The sequence below is a fragment of the Dromaius novaehollandiae genome, chromosome 17 (assembly GCF_036370855.1).
Source record: "Dromaius novaehollandiae isolate bDroNov1 chromosome 17, bDroNov1.hap1, whole genome shotgun sequence".
In the NCBI taxonomy this organism is placed as follows: domain Eukaryota; kingdom Metazoa; phylum Chordata; class Aves; order Casuariiformes; family Dromaiidae; genus Dromaius; species Dromaius novaehollandiae.
In genome coordinates, this window is record NC_088114.1 from 9750622 (window position 1) to 9772064 (window position 21443).

A 21443-nucleotide genomic window follows, 5' to 3' on the forward strand; every position below is an offset into this window, starting at 1 on the left:
TTGATTTAGCATATGAAAAATGACTGGTTGCAGCAAGTGGGGCTAGCTGGGTTCTATGCTTCCCCCCTCGCAGTAGCACCTCTGATGCCCAGTTGTAGACCAGTATTACATTTAGGCTTTAGAAACAGGGATTTATAACCCACTGTTCAAGATTTTGAAGCTACTGTGAAGGATAGGAGTTAAGATCCAAACTTAATCTCTCTGTGCTAGCTTAATTAAACTTGGTTCTTCTGTATTTATAGAAGCAGAAGAACTCATTTAACTCATTATAGAGACGTATTACAGGACAGTGCCTTAGGTTAGTTTCTTCCATTGTGAACTGTGCATGAGTCGGGTATGTTTAAAACTTAATGTTTCTGTTGCCTCATGAAATTTCCAGGTGATGTCTGAGACTGCAGTGTACCCAGTTTCTTTCTTGTCCTGGAGAACTTCCAGAACAAATCAACAAAAGTTGGTTGCAGGCAAAACAGACAGCTTTAGAAGACCCATCTGAAGTGCAAAATACCATAAAGACTGGAACTGTCTTAGCTTGTAATCTGAAACTATCTTTTACACAATGTATTATAATGTAGGACCACATGGCCTATCCCTGTTTAACTTGCTAAAAATACAGTATGCTCCAAAATCTGGCTCGAGTTTCTCTTCACAAGCTCTCTACTTCTCACGTTGTCATGAGAGCTTGCAGCTCAATACTGAGAAGATCTTAAAACAAAACAAAACAAAAAATCCCTCTAGGCTCAGTGTTGTTGTGGGGGAAGGATAAACCCAAAGTCACTTTACCAATTTCTCAAACAGAAAACTAGTGTAATGTATTACAGGGCATATGCAGAAAACTGGAAAATTGATGCCGCAAAGTGTTCAGAAGCATCACATAATTTACAATTCACTGTGGATCATATAATCCCTATATTACCTTGCAAAAGGCATCTTTTGACTGCAAGACTCTTCAATGGTCTGTCTGGAAACGACAGTATTGCACCATGCTGCAGGGAGGTCAGAAAGCTGTTGCTGTGCAATACTGCAATATTTGACTGTACTGCAGATGCTTGCTGCTGCTGTGGTAGAACATCTAGATTCATTATCCAGGATAGCAGGTAGATTCCTCCTGGGTGTAACGTTGTCCTGGGAGAGTACGACTGCAAGTTTGCCTCTACTTGCACTTTTCCTAGGCATCAGGTTTTGGCCACTGTTGGAGCTTAGGAGTCCAGAGTACAGAAGCAGGTGAACTTCTTAAGGCCAGTCTTTATACTTCGTTAGACTTGCAGTGGAGTTGAATTTGTTCCAGTCACTACATACAGTTTTAGGTATTTTAGTGGGAAATTTCACACCCCTGAACTGTGACCTTTGGGCAGTAGCACTCATGCTCAGTTCTGTCGAGTCCGGTGGGACTAAGAGGGTGAGTACAGGCCACAGTTCAGCATCCATTCTTTTCTCATTATTTAATTCAACATGTTACCTCACTCAGCTTGTTCTTCGAAGTGAATTTTGAGCCATCTTGTTCTTTTATGTGTAACTTCCAAGTGCAAAGGGGAGTACTTCTCTGTGTAATGAGAACCTCTGCTAATACCAGTTGTCTGGGGCAACATGTTTAATAAAGGCTGAGAAATTTAAGTCCTAGGACTACCTGTGGGAAATGATTCTGAGTAAATTGGTGTAATAAACTAAGAAAGCATAACACTTGGAATGGCATTTTCACCTTTGTTCATGTGTTTCTGGATAAAGAAGACTTATCTAGTAATAGAGCTATGGGTGAGGGGAGAACGACATTTCAAGGCGATGACTGGATAACTTGTATTACCAGGTAGGATTCCAGATGGACACTGTACCCAGTGAGCCCCCTTTGATTTGACTGCATCCTCCTTAATGGAATGGAAACATAAAATGATCAAGTTTCCACCTGTAGACATTCTTGGCTAAACCAGGAAAAAACATTTCCCTGCCCCTGAAACTCGTTTAATTATTTCAATTTAGCTGTGGTTCTAACAATTCCCACAGTTTCAGGTGCAGCTTGACAATATTAGTTGCTTTTATTTTACTCCAGTCTTCCACTTCTGTAACCGAATAAGAGAGTGACTATGTCTGATCCTACATTTAGTACCTGTGCTTGATTATGTATGTAGGTAACTGCTTATGCGCAAAAAAAGGAAATTTTAGTAAGATTTAGTGCACAATGGTTTGATATACCACAAGTACTTCCTACTATAAGCAGAGGGAAATACTGTGGTATCTGTGTCATAACATATTGACTTATTAATTGCAACTGCTACCCACGTAACATCCAGCAGCTGAGTTAATTGTGAAGAGCAGCGTACCAGGCTGTTCTTCATACGCTCTTTCCCTGGTAATGGAAAATTCCAGTTGTATTTTTGCTTCAGTGTGCTTGCGGGATAAGAATGAAACTGCTCTCTTGCTCTTTTAAACAGCCAAATTTCAGACCAAGAAAACCCCCCAAACTCCCCCTTCCCCTCCCCCCAAACCACCCTGTTTCTATACTGGATAAAGTGTTTGATCTAGTTACGCTGCTGTATTACATTGTTCCAATAAACAAAATGTTCATGGATTTTTTTCTGTTCCCAGCTTTCCAGATTCAGCCCATACAGTTTCTGCAGTCTATCTTTTAACAGACAATTAAAGTCTAATTTTATAGCAGAATCAGATGATGTGATCTTACTCATTTCTGGGATGTGAAAATTGTAATGTTAAATCAAAAAGAATATTATATACATTGAAGCGAAATAACTGAATTGCAAGATATGCAGGAAGTGCATGAAAAATCAGTGTGTTCCTCTCCTAAAATTCCATAAAATTTCAGCCGTAGCGCTATAATTTGAAACGCGCTCATTAAAGTGTATAAGCCTGTATGTTTATCTAACATAGTCACTCAAAGAGGAAAAGATGAGATCTTCCTATTCAGTTGCATTGCTCAGGCGGTGCACACAGCAGCTCCTGCTCCGATCAGCTGGCTCTCACGTGCATTCAAAGTACAGGTAACTACAACTACAGGTGCTAAATTTTCAAAGAGGCTCTGAAAATGACTGCAAAGATGTTTGCACACACCCATTTGTGTGTGCAGGAAATCATAAATGCATGTGAAAATATCTATTATCCACAGGCTGGAATTTCAATGGAAATTTTTCAGTTTTCCATTCAGCTGCATTCTTAGGAGTCAGCATGGTGATCAAAGAATAGGAACATGGATATGAAAATCAAAAAATCATTGCTAATCTCAAGTTTTGCTGTGGCTTTGACCTTGGACCATTTAGATTGTGTATCCTTTAGCAACTTCTGGTGATAACCTTCCCTTATAACATATCTTAAAAGTCTCTGGTTGAAAAAGCTCTATAAATGGTGAATATTTGTATTATAATGTCAGTAGTCACATTTCATTAAGCTCTTAATGATGAATGGAATTATAAAGTTTCTTCTGTTTTTCATATATTCAACATACCTGGTTTTTCAACATCAGACAGTACTTCCAGTTTTTGGGGGGATTTGGAACTTTCTTTAGAGCCTGCTTTGCTGGCAGCTGCCTGTGCAAGTTGTGAAGGGGGCCGTGACAGAATTCGGCGGGTTCATTATCGTTGCAAATTGTCAGTTTGGGATGTAGCGAGATCGCTTTACTTGCTCTTTTTGCTTTTGGCCTAAAATGAATCTTTCACAAGCACAGACTTAAGCGTAGTCAAGAAATGAAGATTTACAAAGAAATCCTGGAATTCTATGTTTGTGGTGTCTCCATCATATCCAGATTATGTACACACATATAATTAGGTATAGGAATGTATATACTCATTACGGCAGCCAGCTCCTGAAACTGAGCTTGCACTCAGAGTCCGTCTGAATGATTTCTTTTTGGATGATCATGTTGTTACAGATTTTAAAGCCTTCTCCTTCCTGACATTTGTGCTTTGAATTACTTTGAACAGTGTCCATAGCTGCAGCCCGTTAAAAGGGTTGGCTTTTGGTAGCAGACAATTGCTCTTTTTCAGGGGCTTAACCATTTGTTTAGGATTTTTAGGTGCTGAGTGGTTCATGTTGCATTGTAACAAATACAGACACATGCTCTGCGCAATCCATGCGAAGCAGGGAACATGCCAGTCTGCTGCATAGTAAATACGTACAAACAAGGAACACAGCTTTCTGAATCTCCATTGCTGCCTGGTATGTTCTCGTCAGTTCCTAATTAGCATGTGCTCTTACTATAATTTATTCATGATATTAATGAAAAAGGATAACGTGCTAATGGATATTGGATAGCAGAGCAAGAGATGTTATACCCCATACTCTCACGTTTGTAAGAAGGGGAGGAATGGCTGGAGTTCAGGGCAGTAGTTTAAGAACTGGAAGACCTACGCAAAAGGAAAGAAGAAAGTAGGATGATTGAGGAAGACCTATGAGGAAGCTTACGGGCATCCTATGAGTCTTCTGTGCTACTTGGCTTTCTGTGTTACCTTAGATAAGGTGATTAGTCCTAACTGCTCAACAGTCAGTGGGAATTTAGGTACCTGAAGAACATGGTGAACTTGAGTCTGAGTTCCTGTTTATTCCATCTCCCCTAGGCCGAGCAATGCTAGTAGCACTGCCTTAGCTCACAGGCGTGTTGTGAGCATAAATACATTACAGGTCACAAGGCACATTTTTGAGTAATGGAAGCCAAGTAAGTTCAATAAATGGTTGGTTTCTTGATTTGGAAAACCAATTGTGACCTAACTAATGTGACTGTTCTGTAAATCACCTGTCAAAGATTTAGGGATATCACATTAATTACTTTTATAAGGATTAGTGATACTTATTTGTAAAAACAGCATATTAAGTCTTATATGCCTTGCTTATGTCTCAGATTCTCAATTACCTACAAAACTAGTCAGGTTTGAGGGCAGACCTTGTGCTTGGAAGAGCAGCAGACAAAAACATGGGAGTCTTGCAGAATCCGAGTATACCCTCTAACATCCAGCTAGATTAAATACAATCAGAATAATGCATGTTCTCTATAGAAAATGTAAGTGTTAAATCCATTTAAAGTCTTGGCAGAGGACTATGTCCAGCACCAGCTATTACCGTGATTCTATTCAGCTTAATATATGCAAACCAGACAGTTTCAGTAAATTGCTCCTATAAAACTTTTGTTCCAGCAGCCAAGTTAATCATTTGACTCTTGATTGGAATGACTGTGGGTTTCCATGACAATTGGATGGGATTTGTGATTGACACACACGCATTAAAATCTGTCCCTCAAAACCATATATCTCAGATAACCTAATGAAAGCTCGCTTCATATTCTTAAACAATGTTACATGAAAAGATTGTCAGACTGGGACTTCTACCAGCAAAGATATTACAATTTGCAGGTCTTACCAACAGTGAACATGGTAGAGTAACATTAAGATAAGATTTATTGTGGCCTTAGCCTTAGATTTTTGATTCCATTAAATGTGAATTTTTATTCATATTAATTTAAACCTTCATGCTTTTGGTAATTTCTTTCAATTAACAGCGAGAGCAAAAATTACATAGTTCTTAGGCAATCAAATTTCCCAGCGTTTTCACATGAAGCTGTGTGTGGTTTACAATTGGAGAAGCTGTTTGGTCTTGTAACAATACGGTTGTGCATACACCAACTCTAAGGGAATCTGTCCTGTAGCTTTACCAAGGCTTGGACAGTGTTACCAAAGCTCTGTTGGTACCACTAAAGAAGGTATGTTAATAGCAGCGTTTCAGTGGAGTGCCTATTTGTTTCTCTTCTTTTAGTGTCTGGATGACCTCTGGACACAGGGAAAAGTCTGTCTCCTTTTTTTGGAAAGGGAGACTGATAGGATGGTTAGAGAGAATAGCAGCATGTTTTGTTGTACAGCAAAGATGCATTAGCATTATATGGACAGCTAGTATATAGTAGCTTTGCAAAATTCTTTCAGCCCACGGGTGTTTACATTTTTTTGACAGCGAGTAAAATGTTATTTATTTTTTCGTTACAATTGGACATTATAGCAAGTTGTAGACAAGTAGAATTTGTGCAATTTTGCAAGGCTAAAAGTATCATTATATCTGATACTGTATTCATAAGGATCCACTTTATTTCTGTACGGTTTGACGTTTGAGAAGCACCTGCAGCCTGTGACACTGTGACTGGAAATCAAAATCAAAATATCCTGCTGACTTCCAAGACACTTGTGTGTAAAATATATTTTCTCTTTCTAATAAATATCTTGTCAGGTTTAGGGGGTTTTTTGAGTCCAGTATTTTTGGTCTCATCAATCCTTTGCATTTTCAATGCTACAGGCCAGAGACATCGTTGAATCATTCAAGAGGAGTAATATGATGAGAGAGAAGAAAACTAGCATCTGCACATTAGTGGCTTGCTGCAGCCTTCCGACGCTGGAGCCAGGTTGGAAGCTGGCTTGCAAAGTCCCACTAAGGTGTTGTGCCTCTCCTTAGAAGGTGCAGTTGCTTCGCTGCCTGGATTAGAAGGCATTCATTCAGATTAAAAGAACAGATGTGCAGCCACATACTGTCTCTTAAATCTGAAAGTGATAAATATTTAAGATGCAAATCAGACTTGTGCGGTAGAGTTATTGCCTCTATATTTTTGACAGTTAGAGCTATTCATCAGTTTTATTGCACCTGATGCCTGTTATAAGGACACAGTCGTGGCTGGCAGAGCTAAAATCAGATCTGCCAGCTTTGTTAATGCTTTGCGGGCGTTCATGTCATGTTACTCTCTATTCTGCCGTCTCCATTCCTCAGGTAAGGACTGAATTTGAACTGCAGTGAACAATGTGCTTTGACAAAAAGGTTCATTTAAGCTTTGGTATCTTACTCATACCTGAGATCAGAGAGATGAAGAGTGCAGTGTGGTGTGTCCACAGTTTCGAGCACATCTGATGCCATTGTGAGTTTTTCTGACCTCTTTTGTTCTCATTTTATAGCATAGGTTCAGCTATGGTTCCACACGTACTGATCTCACCAGGAATGTGTATTAGTCCTGAGAGCAACATGAGCAACGCAGGAACTGTAGTGACGAACATGGTGTAAATATTTATGAATTGTTTTCCTGTTGATTTGTCTTTCATGAGCTACCTATTCCCTTTCCTGACAAAGTGGTAGCTTTGTAGGACAGACTGTGTGCTTTCTTCACCGTTGACCCTTATTTCCCTTGTTTCTCTGCTGTCGTGTTTTTTATTTTGTTTCTGCTTGTTTTTCTTCTGCTCTGGCAGAAACAAAGTTCTCTTCCATCACTGAATTGGGTATCAGAAATGTTCATTTCAGATCTGCATTGCTACTTCATACCTTTTTCTTTTTAATCTGTCTAAGCAAGTTATCATAGCAGCCATGCGACACATGCACTGAGAGGGATAAATACAATGATTCAGGCGTTTACTGACACTTTTCCAATTTTAGCTCCAAATGCACTTTGGCACATGCTGATATTGCCAGTTCACACTCGGCACTACAGCTTCTGTTACAGAGTGGAAATGTGGTGTGCTGGAGCTTTTCCTTGCCAGTTTTTCTGTGTTCTTCCCACTCACAAATTTATTTGGTATCAGCATGTTTCATTGTTAGGCTTTGCAGCCTGTGCTGTATTCTCCAATACTATCAGCTTGGTATTTAGTGAGTTACTTGGCCCTTCAAACGCATATTTGATCTCTTGTTTGTGCCTCCAGTATTAACAAAATGCAGTATTTGGGACTCTGTGAGATCAAGCTGTCACCAAACTAGATTAATCAGCTTACTCCAGTTGCCAGTTTTCCAGTGATCTGAGTCTAGATGGTTTAAAAACAGGGAGTATTGTAACAAAACTACTTTTTTTAAAAACAAAAACAAAAAAAAACCTTGCTTGTTATACTCTCTCAGAATCCTAACATATCTTCCTGTTTAGATTTTTCCCTAGCAATCTCCACCCAAGTATTTCTTAGAAAAAACACAACAATGCAAAGAAATGCCTGAGATTAAGATGATAGTTGTCAGCAGAGTTTCAGAAATAGCTGTCAGCAGAGTTTCAGAAATATGATTTAATTTAATCTCCCTTTGTTGGCATTGAAGGATAAATGGAAAACTTTGGGTCCTAGGAAATTGTTTCAGCTTCCTTACGGTAGGATTATAATAAATTTCCTCTATCAGCAAAGGCAGAGGAGAACATGAAAATGAGATGACAACAGTCACCATAAGAAAGGAAACGGCATGGCGTGCTTTTGGGAACTACTCTGGAAATGAGAAGCCTTAGTTTTAGCCGGTTCTACTGCTGAGTTGGTGAGTGAGGTTAAGTGTAACCTTAGTCTTAACTGTTTTCATTTAAAATTAGCCTAGCAAGCAAATCAAAACCTGTGAACTTTATAAGAGTATTCGGCCTCATGCTTTTTCTCTCTATGCAGTTGTTTGGCATGTCCGTTTATACACACTTGCTATGCAGTAGGTATGTAATTGACTGTGGGAATTTTCTTTAGAGCTTTTATTAATAATAAAAGGTTCAAGAGAAATCTAGCACATCATTTGCTTCAGTAGCATCAGGATAACCAGATTCCTAGTGCTTTCGCCTTTTAACCTCTCTAGAATTAGAGCTACAGTTCTTGTGCATGCGTGTGCATGTGTGTGTTTAAACACACATGAGTCTATGGTTCTTGAACTTGCTGAGCTGAGAGTACTAAGCAACAAGACACATTAATAAATATACATATTTAGCATGTTTCAATTAAAGTAAGATTATAGGTGCTTACATAATGTTTTTGTGGATCTAGAAACACATGCTTCAGGGAGTTTATACTGCACATTTTAGTTGCTCTTGTTTATCCTAGAGATTGAAGAAACTGAAGCGAAGTGTTTGAATATGCTAGCATATCTTTAAATAGCCTGTGTAATACGACTGCCCAGCAATCTGGGTGAATTAAAATGAAACATAATGCTTAAAAGGGCTCTGGGATTTGGGATACAAATACTTTTAATATATTCTTCTTCAGAAAGCTATCTTTGCTTTGTGTGTGAACTCTCGGTTTGTCAGGATGGGTTGCTGAACTCTGATCTATAGCAACTATAAGTGATTGATTTTTTTTTTTTTCCTCCTTAGATATCCATCCTAACCATCTTTTTTACATTCCCAGTGCAAAGAGTTTGGATGCTATTTTTATCGTTCTCTAGCAATTGTTTTTCATTTTAGATTGCTACAGTACTTCACCTTTAATTTTCACCTCAATTTATAAAAGCAATTTGTATTAGTGATCTTATTCTGCGCTAATGTAATGCTGTTTCGTGTGCATGACTGAAGCTTATGGTGAGATCCTCCTTTTTCACTTCATGTGAACTTCTCTCTTCAGGTCATCATTAATAAACAGAACCTGTTAAATTACTTTTTAACAGAGAAAAATGGAAACATTGTTATGCAATTAAATAGTATATACATAATTTTTGTGCAAATTAAACATACTATACTCTTTCACTGTCACCCATGTGACAGATTTCGTATCCTAGCAATTTCTACTGGCCAAAACCTCATTAGTAAAATTGTTCTTTTAGGAGGTTGACTAATAAATCAGTATTTCTTTTTAAAAAAAATTGGACAGAACATTTGAAAGTAGCCATCATCTGATTATTCATGCCTTTTGATATCCTAACTATTTGTATGTAGTCTGCTGACATGAATTTGTGATTCATGTAAGTTGGCATGTTTATGTGACATTTCTGATCACTGTGCTCTTGCATGGGAATGCTCATTTGGTTTAAGTATGCATATACATGCATACACTCGATTCGTCCTCTGGAGCATGCACGCGTGTTCTAGCCTCTGTACGAACACTCTGCATTCTGCAGCTTTAGTAAGAGATTTCCAGGTGTTTCAAGCTTTTTTTCCCTGTGTTCTTGCTCAAAAATGCTTCTTTATGTACATTAACTGTAAGAATTGGAAATGTGGCTGAGGCCTCATTCAGTCGTCCTTCTTTTCTAAGAAAGAGAGGATGGCATCGTTTGTGTGGTAAGGCTTAGTTTTGTGATCCAAAAGATTGGACTCTCACTCATGGCTCTGACCTTCTGCAAGCTGTCATTCTCTATTTGATTTCTCAGATCCTATTTGTATTTTACATTCCTTTCTTTTGACCTTTTAAGAATATAATGGTGATCGAGCTCGTAAAAGGTCTCATGGCAATTGTAGAGGTGAGTTACTATTGTAATAGTAATTACGTTAGCTGTATTCTAAATGACAGCATGGGCTGGTAGGAGTATTCAGCACTAATGCAGATTCATGGAGACAATAATAGTTCTTAAATTAAGGCAGGCTACCCTAATTTTATTCACAAAATACTGTTGGTAAGGTTTTTTCAAGATGGCTTTCTTCTTCCATTTGGGCACAGAGAGCATGCTCAGAAAGAACTGGACTTTTTTCAAGTACATATTTTAGGTAAGAAATTATCTAGCTCGACAAAATATCTGGTAGCTGTCTTTTGTTTAGAGTTGAGGCCTTGCCAGCTGAATTGCGAATCCAGGAGATGTTAGCCAGCGGCGGGCAGCACAGCACGATTAGCATTCGGGAAGGGTGTCAGATAAACACAGCAACATCTGACGGTGGTGACTGCAGAGTGCTTCTGGTTATTGTGATCGTAATGAAATTGTTACTGCTTTGTGCTGCTTTATAGGAGCTAATCTATGTTGTATGAATACAGCAAGATATTAATTGGAAATTGCTGTTTTCTTTTGTGAAGTAAAATAGTCAACAAAGATCTCCTTTTTAGAGTTTGCTTCTAAATCCAGGTTGCCTTGGGAAGTCTGTGCTGAAGGAGATATTTAAAGAGACTCTTCATAGTTTAACTATGCAGTAAATGAGTTTAAAAAACTGGCAGGGTGGCCGTGACATACACATATTAAACTTCACTTTTTCTTTAGGCAAGACCTTTCTCCTCTTCATCAAAACATTTTCAGAAAGGGGCCAAGTGGAAAGGCTTACTTTCTGAGTTCTTTTCATCTGCCATTTCAATTAAATATGACAGGGAATTGGATAGGTTGCCTCAAGAAATTTAAATACAAACCTTTGGCTAAATTCACAGCTGGAGTCTGTTGCATTTTGCTTTCTGCAGTCAAGTGTTGAACTTGGCTATTCACCCTCTAATTAAACAATTTGCTTTTTTCCTTTCTGTCACTTATTTCTGAGATTCCTCCTTTTTTATTTTCTCTCCTGATCTCCTTCGGTGTCTTCTGTGCTTCCGCAGCTGGCAAGTCTAGCCGGGAAGCCCTGGCTCTCCCTTCGGGCTGTGTTGGGCTTCTCGATCGGTTGGGAAGCTGCCTAACGCCGAAAGTAAAAGCATTCTTTAAGCAAAGATCATTTGGCTTTTCATGACTTGATGGTTGGGGATGACTGCATTGAACATCCTTAAAAAATTTTTTTAAACCGTTTTAATGATATTTGTATCACATGGTAACTCTAAAATTAAATTCAATCACGTAAATATGCTATATAATGTGTTATTCATTAACAGGAAGGTGTATTACTAGTACAAGTAAGTAGAACTTGCTGTTTTATTTAGAAAATAGTTTTTCTGCAACACACTATTTTTCAAATCTAAAATAATTCTTGTACTGAAAGTTTAATAGTTTAGTGTTAAGCCTGCACTTGGATCTGAACAAGCTGATGTGTGCAATGTAGTGCTGAATAAAAGCAAAAAATATGGCCTGTTAGAAAAGAAATTAAATCAGGTTTTATGTAATGATAAATTAATCTCACCGATTGACTGTTTGTGGCAAAACCGGTCTGGAGTGTGACATTCTTTAGCGAATGAATTTGAAAGAGAAATGATTTTTCACTGCCAGTCCTTGTAAAGTATAAATATTTGTTTGGGAGTTGTTAATTATTAAAATATGTACACGATGATTGTGTTCATTTAAAAAAAAAATATTGACAGATGGGTGATTCCACCCAGATTAAAAAAATAATCTGGATTTGTTTTGCTATGCAGAAGCAAGAACCTAAAGCTTTGTTTTCATGATAACTCCCTTGCAAGCACTTGCGCTTCTCACCGTGCCCCTCGGCCCTCGGGTCTGCTCGACCCTCTGGGAGGCCCTAGCACTGTGCTCTTGGGCATACTGGGGTGCCCAGTATCTCCAATTCTAGCTGAGTGGGAGCTGAGGGGGGACCTAGCAGTAATTCAGTCAAAACCACTCAACCCTTCAGTGGCCGTTCAGGGCTATGAAGTGAAGAGAACGGTAAGGGTTTGATCTTTGGGTAACTATATACCACCACCACCACCACCACCACCCCTCCCCCCCCCCCCCCCAACTTCGAGGAACAAGATACAACAGCATGTTAAGAAGCTTTTGATGTTCAGTCAAGATCTTCAGCGTCATCTTGATGGTTTTAAGAAGCTGTTACAGGCCTAACTTTGCCATTTCTGTCCAGGCTAAACATTCAGGGAAATAATCACAGAACTCCGGTGTGGCTTGCTTTGAGAGCAGTTTCTCCCCTGGAGAACATAACCAGCGGCGACCAGGGGCTCCTGCTGTCGTGAGCTGCACTGGCACCGGCACCAAAGCGAGCCTTTACCAACCTCTTTCTCCTTCTCTTTTATTTTTTCTTTTCTTTTTCCCCCTTTTTTCAAGATTAAATTTCATTAGAAACTTTCTGGAAGATCACTTCTACCTCCCATTTAGAAGAAATAAATTTGTCTTGTTTTTGTGATACATACAAGGAGGCTTTGGTTACCTCGTGAAAAACTATCATCTTCAGTTGGGATATGCTTAGTGTACTGGGAAACAAAATTGGGTAACTCATCAGCTAAATTAAATGAAACGCCCTATTAGCATATCAGGTAATAAAATTCCTTTTCAAAATTTTCATAAAAGGTGATCAAGTGTTGCATTTTAATTTAATTGAGTTTGATGAATTCTTATGCATATTAGGTTACAAAATTTTAAATTACTTTTTTAATAAAAGATATTCAGCTACAATTTTACCGCTAAATAAATTCTTGAGGAACAATGTTGTTGGCACAAATTTTCATTTATTGTATGTGTGTGTAATATGCATTACACATGTAATGTGTGTCATATGCATATACACGGGCATTGTGTATACGTGTATACTGGAGTCTGCATGTTACCTGTTTGTTTTTCGCTTCCTGGATGTCTGTCTGTAATCAGAAATATTAGGATGGTAGTACTATTGGTCTTCAGCAGAATCTTCATAGGAAGATTATTATATAATAAACTTTAAACATTTAGAAGTGTATCACTCATGGCTACTTTGTAAATTTTGCAAATCTTCCAGTTGTGTACGGTTGTTAATCTATATGACATGATGGAAAACAAATCTCGGGAATATTGTCATTTAGGTTTGTGCTATCAAGAAATTACAGTTTTAGCCCAAGCCTTCTGTTTGTTTAGAAGAAAATCTTAGTCCTATATTAAAAACTCTAAAATGTCTGGGTGTCTAATTTACCAAATGCTCAAAAATTTGTGACATTTTCTTCAGTAAAAAGGTTTAAGCTTAAATGTTCTTGGTTGTATCATGTTCCATTAAACTGAAATATTACGGGTTGACTTTTGTAGTTCATTTTTTAATTTAGTATGCAATTTCTTCATTAATAAACTAATGTTGCGCAGGAAATAGGTGCATCTAGTTTTCCAAAGTTAATTCAGACATCGTTTCCTTAATAAGTGATTTACATTGTTTGCATGTAATGACTCGAGTGACATTTTATAGACTGTTGTACATTTTCAGTCTTGACATTTTAAAAAGCCACGGTTCTTATCTGTGACATGTCTGCATGCTGATGCATGGGTTTCCCCGCTCTGCTGTAATATCTTTACTGCCAATAAGTACTATTACCCAAAGCATTTATTTTGAAAGGTCTGAGGATCTATCCAGTAGACGTGTTTAACTGGAGACGGAGCAGTTAAGAGGGCTTCCTGCAACTTTCTAGGCATTTTGCCACTGGTTCTGTCCAAATGTTGTCCACATTTGTATCAGCCTGTGTGATATTAATGCACCAGTTTACATTATAATTAAGAATGAGTAGGAGTTCATAAGGAAACTCAAAGCTCCTAAGTAGCACAGAAATAATGTTGTTTTAAATTAATTTGTAGCAATAATTGAGTATAAATATTGGAATGTCAAACAGCTTGTAGTGTGCCTCTTTTGATGGAAGGCATTATTATGAGCGTCTGGCAGTGCTATTAAGTGTGTTGTATGGTTGCTGTGTTTGTATCGCATCTTTAAGTGGAGAGACCTTGCTTCCCATGGCCATTTTGTATATTTAGATGCAAGTTGTGACAGAGGGTATGCACCCACACACTGAGCTCTACAGTATAGGTACCTCGTGTTTGCTGCCTGGAAGCTTGTGTAAAAGCAGAACTATGTTGTTGGTCAGAATAACTTACATTTCTCAATGAAATAAGATAGCAATTTAGCAAATGAGTATATAAGGTGAAGGAAGAAGGAACTTCAGAAAAAGCCTCAGATTCTTTCTGCTCATGCCTTTGTCGCTTGGTTAAGAAAAGTAAATCACAGCAGATGCAAAATAGAGCACGAAGAATACTATTCAGCTCAGTGCATACGGATGGAGATTTATCTGTGAACCAGAGACAAAGCCCCTGCCCGGGAAGACACACAGTTGGAGGACATGAGCTGCTTGCAATCAAAACAGACAAAACAAATACAGACAGACAAATCTAACTTTGGAGCTTGTGAGCTCTTTTCCACTGGGCTCTTTTCCTTTGGTGTAACTGTTAAGTTAATTGAAGTTATGCCACCTGTGATATACTGCTGTAAGCAAGGGAAATACTAGTGCATTGAGACTGTGGGGAGTGTGTTGAGTGTGTGGAGAGGGCTGTAGCTGTGATTCTGCAGGTGATTTTTCTGTTACAAAATAAATTAGGTGAGTCAAATTCTTCATTAGCCACTGTAATGCCGGAAATGCCCAAGTGTAGAGAGAAGCTCATTTCAGCCACAAAAGGAGCCAAAGATACCAGCTTTTTGCAGTCATGCCCTTGGCAAGATTTTGCAGTACTTGCTTATAGTAGTATTGCAGCTGAATTGAAAAGTAGTCTGCTTATCTGTCCACACCGGCTTATCTATTTCTATTTGTCTCTCACTTTAGACTTTGCTACTTACCTCACATTTAGCTGTTTTAATTGCACCTATTTCTATGCACAAGCGAGGGATCTGCTCAGAAGCGCAGAATGCATTTCATTAGTGGCTTTGTGTAATGCTGTCTGCATGCCACCACTAAGCCCGCTGGCTTTGTGTAAACCATAGGACAGTCAAATGCCCTGAATTCCATGGATTTACTCATGTTTTGCCTTTCCAAGGGCAGCATCTCACAACTGTTTACCCTGTTGTACTGTTCAAGTAGCGGGCGCATGTTCAGAAGCTTTCTGAATAAGGATCCAAGAGGGTTTGACAGAGTGTATGAGAAGCACTGTCCAGGCTTAGGAGAGGATGCAAAATAAACCCTGAGAAGAAAGGCATGGTAGGTCCGATTGCTACGACGCTTTCCATCATGCTCGTTGTGTAAGAATGCTATCTGTCACTATTGTGTACACTCGTGATGGCGCAGCATCGAAATTTGGCCCTAAGTTTTCTTATACTCTAGTAAGCTACTCACATTCTCACCACGTTGGAAGAGTTTTAATAACTAATTAGGTTAACTGGGGTAGGAAGGGAACTGAATGAGGGTTGGGATGCAACTGTAGAAGTCACTGAATGTGGCAAGTTGTTTGCTGATGCTTTATTTTCTCATGTGTTTTGCGGTGTCAGTGTCTTGATGTTGTAGTAGCTTCTTTTTTCTGAAGATACTTATTTGAATGAACTAGTAGAACCAGAGACTAATTATCTAATTTCTTTTTTTTTAATACCATAGTTGGTGGTGAGTGAATGTAAAAATGCTCAATCTCTTAACAATGTGACTAGGGTAATTAGTTACAAGTGAGAGAGAACAAGCAATTAGAAAAGGCATTACAGATTTTTCTCCACCTTTCTCATCTGAGAGCAGTGTGATACTTGATTAAAATATGTGATAAAAGTATATCACTGAAATGGAGCAGCATTTTTATAATGAAGTGCAGATTGTGTTTTATTAAATGTCATGTGCCTGAGCTAGTGGTTTGTTTTTCTCTCCCTTCACCCCTCTCCCCTTGGTACCGATCATGTTATCGAACGCAGGGCAGCCAGGGGCTGAGAAGGGGACTTTGAGATATAGCCATGAACCTCAACAAGCTCTAGGCTCTCCAGGATTTTGGGCTCAAGCTCTCAGCTGACATCTGCCAATATAAACCAACGCTTGGTTCCCCAAGGTCAGCAATGCTGCAGCCATGTGAATGTGACGAGAACGATGCTGTCTGTCAATGTTGGCTGATCCAGCTGGTTTTCCATAACCCCGAAGGCACGTTAGGGACCACCACTTTCACGGGAGGCAAGGTAGGATAGTGCCCATCCTGCAGGAGGAGGTAGCCCATGTGGTTTTGGATTACATCCAAAGTCCTGCTGACCCATCTCTTTGCTTTATCCACAGAATGGATATGTTGTATTGGCAGTTCAGCCTCTCCCAGACTTGTCTGGGGCATCTAGTCTCATCCATGCTAAATCTGTAAATATTTTCTTGTCTGAAGAGACAAATATATATATAAAAATAAAAAAAATATATATTTTTTTTACATCTTCCTCATTCTAGAGTTATCAGCAAAGCACTCATGAAACTTTTGATTTTGAACATATGCCATGTTACTACTTCAGTCATTTCAGGCCTCTTTTTCCTTTCAGAATTTGAGAATGGTTGTGTTGAACCTTGTATGTCTGTAAACGGAATTTAGAAGATACATAAGCTTCAGCCAGGTTTTCCTGTAAGCAGACTTGTGTATTCCATTGGAAAATAAAAATTTAATGACTAACTTGGGCAAAAATATTGGGGTTTTATTGGCTTTATTATTATTATTATTATTATTATTATTATTATTATTATTATTATTAGCAAAATATTGATTTAACCCCAAACTGTCTAAAATTCAGGTGTGGATAGATTATGTCATAGCAGAGTGACCCGTGTTCAGCAACTCACAACTTTATTTTCTGCCATACAGTTATACATTTATACAGTTGACCTTTTGCATTAAGGTTAAAAAAAGAACATTCTCAGGATCTGGGCCTCAACTTGCTTTTACTACCATGTTAGACCATGTTTTATTGGCCAGCCTGTTATAAAGCTAAAGTGATGCTCTGTAGAATAAGGAGAGCTCAAAGCACTAAATTATGGGGAGCATAAAAGAAAGTAGCATGGAGAAAGAATGAAAGCTAATCCCAGTTCTCTCAGGACTGATTCTAACGTCAGAATTCAGTCTTGCTGCAAGTGGAAATTATGCAGAGGCTTTTGAGAGGATCCTAGCAAAAGAGGGAGTTTGATTGCTGCAAGTCTTTTCCAGCCAAGAATTTGAGATTATGTATGTCTTTAGTGGCAAATATATAGGCATTAAATACTGCTTTAAATTCTTAAGACTCCTATCTGGTAAATCTCACAAAGAAGAAACGTGAAGAAAGGGACCAAGCGACAGAGTGGGAATGTTTATTTCAGATATAACTGTTGCTACTATATTCCTTGTTACTATATCAGTATTATTAGTATTATTAATAATATTTTGGATCAAATGCTCTCAGGATACTTGCAGTATGCAAGTAGTGCAGTGCTAAAGGTGATTTGAGTAGGGTGATCTTTTTTATATTACTGTTACGAGATTTTGTGAGGTAGGAAAATGCAGTCTCTTCCCAGATTATATGGTATAAAAAGGTTAAATAGCCCACAGTCATACATGAAGGCTATAGTGGATCTGGGACTTAACCAGCATGTCCCAACTCCAGGCATATGCCTAAGGCTGCCCGTCCTGACCTTGAACAACTAAAAGAAAAAAATACAGGTGGGAAAGGAGGAAGAGTAAATTAAGCAAAATATTATTTCAGTAGTTGTTGACTGCACCACATGACAATGAACATCAATCATAAATTATTCTCTTGTTTTAAAAATGGAGACTATTTTAATAAAATACATAAGGTTAGCCTACTTGGAGAAGGCGACCATATTCGTGTTACAAGCCGAAATCTAAAAAATTAGGATTCAAAGAAACCCATTCAACATCAGAAATACATAATTTTGTTTTAGCATCTCTGGTTACAGCAAGTCTGATGCGTTGAAGTGTTTTCAAATACGGCACACTGATACCTTTATTTGGCCTTACTGCCCCTTCCCGCCAGAGCAAGAGCAGAGCAAAGGGTGGGATAGGGAAGCTGTATCGCAGGCTGGGAGTGGAAGGGAAGTGACAGGGTCTGTTTTTATGGGTAAACTTTGGGCAAGTGAAAGCAAAGCAAGGATGATCTGCAGGAATCATCCACTCAGAATGTTTTTGGTCTCAGAAACAAGGAACGAGACTGGAAACCCGAGACATAAACAACCTGTTTATTATCTGTATGAGAAATTTCTGGGAAAAAATTAGTTCTAAGGGAAATACTACCAGAAGCTCAAACAAAAATGAGATGTTGAAAATGTTGAGTTCGTACTGATGGATTTCAAAGGTGAATTTTTTCCTGTCCTAATTTCTCTTATTTCCTGCTGTTAGACAAAAAAAGTCAAACTGTATGAAGTATATTTATATAGCCACAGTAGACATTTTTAGAGTGACTGCATAGTATTTAGACTTGGATGACTGAAAATGCTGTGGTATGTGGTTATGAAGGAAACATTTTTGCGTTTTAAATTATGATTCAATGGGAAATTAAGTGTATTTTGGACTGAAGTTCTAAGTACGCACGTGTTTGCCACATGCACTTACGGGTGGTACTTGGACAGAAAGCGAGAGGGTTGGAATAGCCCCTTACCTTCTGTACAAAAGCTCTGAAGGATTTTCTTAGCGTCTCAGGTGACGGTGGGAGAGATGTCCGAAGTAACGTCATCTTGTACACCAGCATGACTTGGGGTGGGAAGGGGAGTCAATAAGAGCTACAACTGATGGATTTCCACTGTGTTATATAAATTTTATCAGTTATGTAAACATACTCCCCTCCTCCCAGTACATGGAATTAAAATGTATTTTTTGTCTTGTTTCTTTGTTTCTCTGACAGAGTTATCATCAACCCAAGGGAGAATTTCTATCTTAAGGCCACTACAAGAAAGGAACACTACAAAAGGTATTGTATTGCTGCAGTTGCTTACGTACTCTGTTCCTCTTGAGTAATTTGCTGCTTTGCCATTGTTATGTTTATAACTCATTGCCTTTTTATTATTTTAAATTCTGTAAGTTCTGTTTACACTTCTCAGAAATTCCTTAGTCTGTATCCTATTAAAGGCCTATTGAAATTGTTTCTAAAATAGTGGTGGAGTGAGAGAAGAACAGAAAGAGGGGACTACCCATGATAAATATTAAAACTGTGGAACTAAGACAGGGGCCTCTGTAATTCCCTGCTGTGTTGAGACCAGAGGTGGTACTGAAATTCAAGTGCTAGGTAAGAACAGTTTCTGTCTTTTCATTTGAAACATCTCTGTTCCATGTCTGCCATCTCCTTCTACCCTGGAAATCCTCATTCCTTTTAATACTACCCCTACCAGAGCTGGACATGTGTCCTGCTGCATGACTTCTTCCTGCAGCCACCTTTGTATCACTGTATCTTTCTGCAGTGAGGGTCATACTCTCCATGCTGTGTCCATCCTCTCCGCGTTCCTTCCATGCCAATGATGTCTAAGCCTGTCTTGAGATCAAAAGGCCAGTCCTCTTTCCACCAGCTTGCTTAGAGCATGACCACAAGCATTTTCAGCTGCTGCGAATTCACCTCAATAGCTTGAGGTGTTTTTGTGTCAACTCCAGGGCCTTGGTGTTGAATAATGGAATTAAATATTAAAGTGCACTCTGTTGTTTGTTTTCCTGAAAAATTACTGCTTTCTTTGTATTGCTTTCTTTCTCTCAGTGTAGGTGGACTATAGTTTCAGCCAAGCATTCTTCTAAAAATAATTATCTGAACTTCAAGTATCATCTTACTGACTTTTTTTAAAGTTCTTTCCATTCTCATTTGATTATTTTGGGGGTAAAACATTGTCCCTTTTGTATATGTCAGAACTGAAGGTGTATATAGCCCATATAAAGTTTTCAAGCTGTTTGTGGGAAGGATTCTTAACAGAGTTTACCTTGTACTTAGTGTCTGCATTCCATTTGCGCTTATCTCTGTCACTTATATAAGCGTAATTAAATGAGTTAGAAGAGGTGTTTATTATGGCTGAAAGACATTCCTGTTTTAACAGTAATAGGTTTTGATATCATAGAGGGAATTTGTTTTAAACATTTGAAGTGTCTAGACACTTAATGCAGAATCTTATTTTTTTAATTATCTTTCCCACTCCTCAGCAGAGTCATGGGCAGGATGGTTATTGAAAAGGGATGGTCTGAATAGGAAGTTGGTTCTTGAGGCAGATTTTAGTAATCTGAAAGAAATATTTCTGCTTCCAAATAACTGTAAGCAATAGCGATAAGTACATTCCTGGAAAGGAGACCTATTATTGATGGACAACATAAGCTATAAAAAAGCATTGAGATTGAATCAAAGGACCCATGAGATACAAAAGTAAGATAGCCTTTGAAGGGATGAGGTCAGTGTCTAACTATGGTTCTGTGGAAGAAAAATGACCTTTTCAAAAGGCAACTGATAGTCTCCTCAAATCCAGTACTTTACCTGATTTTTACTGATTTTAGGTCAAGACCAGTCTCAGGCCAGGATTCAGTTATATCAGAACCTTGCTTAGGCTCATGTCCCCACTATGCAGCAACAAGAATACTTCTAAGCATAGTGCCTGAAAGTCTTTAAGACTGTGTTGCACTACTGTTTCTGCTTTTGGAGAGAAGCAGCAAATGTAGAGATCTCCACCACCTCAACTATGAGCATTTTGAACAGGGCCAATAGCAGAGTGTCCGCTCGTAAGTACTGAATTTCTTGGCTTGAACTAAGAGAACAGAATGCAAATCTTACTCCATTCAGTGCCCTATGTGAAGAAGCCATCTATATCACTTCTCCTTGTGATTGTTTTAATGCTCTTTGATTCATTTCTGCTATGGTAGCATAGATTTTAGTGATAATTATGTTTGCAGTACAAGTGATGGAAATAAAGTTGCAAAAACATGGAAGTGTCACAGTTAGGGTTATCTGGGAAACCTCAGTTTATTTTCTGGGACGTGTATGTATTGCATTACTTTTCACTCTTCACTTTGTTTTAACTGGCTGCCAAATAGCGGAAGCATTAAGTTTCCCTTGCCCCTTCTGAACTGCATGCCCAAGAGGAGCAACAGAAGATGTGTCGTCTCAATGTAGTAGACATTCGAGTCTAAACGGAGCCTTATGATAAGGCCAAATTCAGGACAGGCTTTATAGGCAGGAAAGGAAGAAGGAGAAGAGGCAGAATCACTGGTAGTTCAGTTTGGAGGGTGATACGTTGATGACCAGCGGATCCTTGCCA

General features: G+C 38.6%; 1 protein-coding gene across 2 annotated transcripts in view; it reads left to right on the forward strand.

Annotated features, from left to right (window-relative positions):
- Positions 1-21443, forward strand: part of ARVCF (ARVCF delta catenin family member) — a 303201-nt gene that overhangs the window by 92068 nt on the left and 189690 nt on the right. For both annotated transcript variants that reach the window (XM_064522119.1, XM_064522120.1), the window contains exon 3: positions 19067-19132. The gene's annotated coding sequence lies outside the window, so the exon portion shown is untranslated. The remainder of the gene's footprint in view (positions 1-19066; positions 19133-21443) is intronic.